This window comes from Hemicordylus capensis, chromosome 6 (genome assembly GCF_027244095.1).
Source record: "Hemicordylus capensis ecotype Gifberg chromosome 6, rHemCap1.1.pri, whole genome shotgun sequence".
Taxonomy (NCBI): Eukaryota; Metazoa; Chordata; class Lepidosauria; order Squamata; family Cordylidae; genus Hemicordylus; species Hemicordylus capensis.
The window spans coordinates 168,033,206-168,037,873 of record NC_069662.1 but is presented as its reverse complement, the minus strand read 5'-3'; positions in this window follow the sequence as shown (position 1 = coordinate 168,037,873).

Sequence of the window (4,668 nt, the reverse complement as noted above, 5' to 3'; positions counted from 1 at the left end):
AACATATCACCCCCATTTTGAAAGAGCTGCACTGGCTGCCGGTTCGTTTCCGGGTCCAATTCAAGGTGCTGGTTTTGACCTTTAAAGCCCTAAACGGTTTGGGCCCGGGGTATTTGAGGGACCGCCTGCTCCCAAGGGTTGCTGCCCGCTTGACAAGGACATCTGAGGGGGCCCTGCTCCGGGTACCGACAATGAGGGAGGCCCGGCTGTCGTGCACTCGGGACAGGGCCTTCTCTGTTGCTGCCCCCAGACTCTGGAATGCTCTCCCAGTGGCCATTCGTTCCTCGGACTCCATCACGGCTTTTAGAAAGCTTTTAAAGACTTGGCTTTTTACCCAGGCTTTTACATGATCGTTTTCTACTGCAGCCTCTCTGTGTTTTTATTTGTTGTATTTATTTATTTGTTGTATTTGTTGTATTGTATTTATGCCTGTTTTTATATTTTTAACATGATGTTTTTATTGTCTTTCTATTGTATGTTTTTAACTTTTGTAAACCGCCTTGGGGTTATCTTTTTAACGAAAGGCGGTATATAAATGCAAAAATAAATAAATAAATAAATAAAAGCCCAACTCGCCTCCACCCCATGTTAAGCAATATCCACTGACCAAAGAAGCAAGAGAAGGCCATACAGCCCTTGATAGATTCATATATGCAACAAAAGATTCTTGTGAGATGTCAAAGCCCCTACAATAGCCCAATTCTACCTGTAAGAAAACCCAAACCAGGGCCAGATGGGAAGCCCGTGTACCGGTTTGTGCAGGACCTAAGGGCAGTAAACCAACATGTTGTAGCTAGACATCCTGTGGTCCCAAATCCAGCCACTATATTTACTGGAATCCCTCCCTGGGCAACGTTTTTCTCCGTTGTAGACTTATGTGCTGCCTTTCTAAGCATACCTGTGGCCCCCCAGTCCCAACCCTTGTTTGCATTTACCTGGGAGAAGGATGGACACCCCACTAATCAGATAACATGGCAAAGATTGCCCCAGGGGTACATAGAAAGTCCCGGGATCTTCAGCCAAATCCTGCACCAGGACCCCGCTCACCTGGTACTACCTGCAGGCTCGGTTTTGGTTGTTTATGTAGATGACCTGATGATTTGCAGTAAGACCAAAATTGACTGTCAAATAGACTCTGAAGAATTATTGAAAGGACTGGCACTGAGAGGACATAAAATTTCTCCCAGTAAACTCCAGTGGTGTAAGGAAGAGGTGGAATACCTGGGTCATCTAATTTCTTATGGGACCCGGAAGCTGACGGATAAAAGAAAGCAGGCCATTCAAAACCTCCCAAAACCCATATCCAAGCGACAGGTTCGAGCCCTACTCGGGGCTGCAGGATTCTGTCGCCCATGGATACCTGGGTATGGGGAACTAGTGAAGCCATTAGTGGAAATGACCTCCAAGGAGGCAGAAGATCCTGTGTTCTGGGACCAGGAAAGAGAGCGTGCTTTCCATTCATTAAAGCATGCTTTGATGCAAGCTCCAGCTCTAGGTTTACCTGATTACAGCAAGCCCTTTGTATTATACGTTCATGAGAGAAAAGGAGTAGCATCAGGGGTCTTGGTTCAATCTTTGGGCCCCAGAAAGCGTCCAGTGGCCTATTATTCCGCACAATTGGACCCAGTAGCCCAAGGGACAGTGGGATGCCTAAGAGCTTTGGCAGCCACTGCCCTGCTAGTTAGCAAGGCCCAGGATCTAGTCTTGGGACACCCCCTCACTGTAATGGTTCCCCATGCTGTGGAGGCTCTCTTGCTGCAACACAATACTCAGCATTTTTCTAACCAGAGACTGAATCGTTATGAGATACTGTTACTGACTGCTGAAAATCTGAAAACTGAGAGATGTAGCACTCTGAATCCAGCTACTCTGCTGCCAGGGCCAACTGAAGGGGAAGCCCATCATGACTGTTGCCAGTTGGTTGAAATGACTGAGAAACCCCAAATGGATCTAACAGATGTTCCATTACAGAACCCAGATTGGATTTTGTATGTAGATGGGTCCTCCTATATGACAGAAGGAACCCGAAAGACTGGGTATGCAGTAGTAACTGACCACTGGGTGATAGAGGCTGAACCCCTATCCCCTAGTTTGAGTGCACAAGCAGTGGAACTTGTGGCACTTACCCAAGCTTGTAAGTGGGCCAAAGACCAAAGTGTAAATGTATACACAGATTCTCGCTACGCATTTGGGATCTGTCATGCTACTGGTCAGCTGTGGAAACAGAGAGGTTTTATTACCTCCTCAGGGAGTAAGGTAGCTAATGGGCAGCAGGTTCGAGAGTTGTTAGAAGCAATACAACTACCCTCTAGTATTGCAGTGATGCACTGTGCGGCCCACACGCAAAACACAGACCCAGTAAGTGTAGGAAACAGGCTAGCAGACAACGCCGCCCAAGCCGCTGCTCTACAACCTCTCAGGTTGCAGGCCATGCAGCAGCCCTTAGATGAAGACACCTCACTTAAAGGGGCCGTGCAGAGAATCTATGGAACAGTGCCCCAAGAGGAACTAGAGTCCTGGAAGTAGTATGAGGCTAAGACTGATCCTGATGGGGTCTGGAGAGTCCCGGATGGGAGACCGATTGCCCCAAAACTATTGCTGAGAACCTTAGCCCAGTTAACCCATCGAAATGGCCATGCCTGCAAGACCGGGCTGGCTGACCAAATTCTCCGAACATGGTTTGCTCCAGGGATACATGTAGAGGCTAAAAGGGTGGCCTCCATGTGCCCAACCTGTCAGGCCTTCAATCCAACAGGCTGCAAGCAGAAAATACCTGGAGCCAGACAATGGACTTATGCACCCTTCCAGCATTTACAAATTGACTTTGCAGACATGCCCCCACGTCAGGGTTTTAAACACATACTTGCCATCATGGACCAGCTAACAGGATGGCCCGAGGCATTTGCATGTAAGCGTGCAGACACGGCAGCTGTTGTCAAAAGCCTGCTGAAGGAAATTGTACCCAGGTATTCAATACCTGAGGTAATAGATTCAGATCAGGGGGGGCACTTTACTGCCAAAGTGTTGTCAGAACTGTATAAAGCCTTGGGAATTCAACAAGCTCTCCACACCCCCTGGCACCCGAGTTCCTCTGGGCAAGTTGAACGTATGAACAGAACACTAAAGACCCAGATTGCCAAAATATGCTCAGAGACTTGCCTCACCTGGATAGATGCCCTACCTTTAGCTTTGTTTCATATTCGTACCTGCCCCACGTCCAGGCTGAAGTTATCCCCCTACGAGATCCTGTTTGGGCATCCTCCCATTGTCTATCGACCATTCTCTCCAGCCCACACCAGTTTGCTGGGGGGGGGGGGGATGAAAATGGTGTATGTGGCCTTTTGAAACAAGAATGCTGTTCCTACATTTCTGATTATAAAGTCAATATCTCAGGTTCTATTAAACACATGGAGTCTATCAGTAATGAGCTGTCTCAGGTACAAAAGGGAGATGCTCCTCGATTGTGGAATTGGTTAACCGGATGGCTACCAAACCTGAATTGGCTCAAAGGACTCATTGTAACGCTTATTGCTTCAGCTATAATTGTATTAAGTGCATGCTGCTGCTTTCAATGAGTATGTAACTTGTGGAAAATGTGTCCTCAAAATCTGAATGGGCAATTTCCCCAAATCCCCATGAGAACACTGACTGAGCAGCTGAAAGCTAGGCTGTGCAAGGTATATGTGAATGAAGCATATGTGAATGAGTGACCCTTTGCTCCCGATGCGGGACAGGGTCAAAGGGGGGACTGATAATGAATTGTTTAATCCAGGCCTACAAATAAGTATATAAAAGTGTGTATCAAAGTATAACTCAAAAGTATTATGGAATATAATGGAACTAGTATTTTTAAGCCCGTTATGATAACGGGCGCTAGCTTTCTCTCCTGCCTTTAAGTGGTTTTTTTTCTTTTTCTTCCACCTTTCTGCTTGTCTCTCTCTCTCGGTTGTTTTTTTTTTCATTTTCCCCTCCTCCCTCTGTCCTCCTGCCGCCCGCTCACCCGCCCTCCCAGCTTTCCAAAATCCCCTTCCCCGCTCCTCCCCCCAATTGATTATGGGCCAAAATGGCCCATGAGAAGGCCGTCGCCCCTGCCTATCGCCCACCCGCCCACCCAGCTGCCCGAGCCCACCTTACCCACTCCAGCCCGCGGCAGTCGGGCGAAGAAAAAAAAAATTATTCGCACAGTGGAAGTGAGGAGCTCAGGAACAGAGCTCCTCTCTGTGCTATGCTGCTGCCCAAACTGCCGCTATGGATGCAAAGGACGTTGCGGTCTGTGACTGAAGCAGCAGCAGCACATACACATGTGCACCCACCTACCCCCCACGCTCCACCCCCAGCCGTGACCACACATAGAGCACATGGCATTCTGAAGCCATAGCCAAAATTTTAACCCTAAACCCCAAAATGTTAAACCCTAAATCAAATGAATAAACCTACTAACCCTTTTGCAGAGCACATACGCACAGGTATACTATGTTTCCCCCTACATAATCTCAAGTCTCTCTCTCTCTCTCTCTCTCTCTCTCTCTCTCTCTCTGCAATATGCAATTCAAATGCCTTTGTTTGGCTTGGTGTTGTGCCTGTGTATTTTGGGGGCCTCAGGCATGGGCACAGGACAAGTTCTCTCTCTCTCTCTGTGGACCTCTTTGCAATGAAGATTGGGTCATA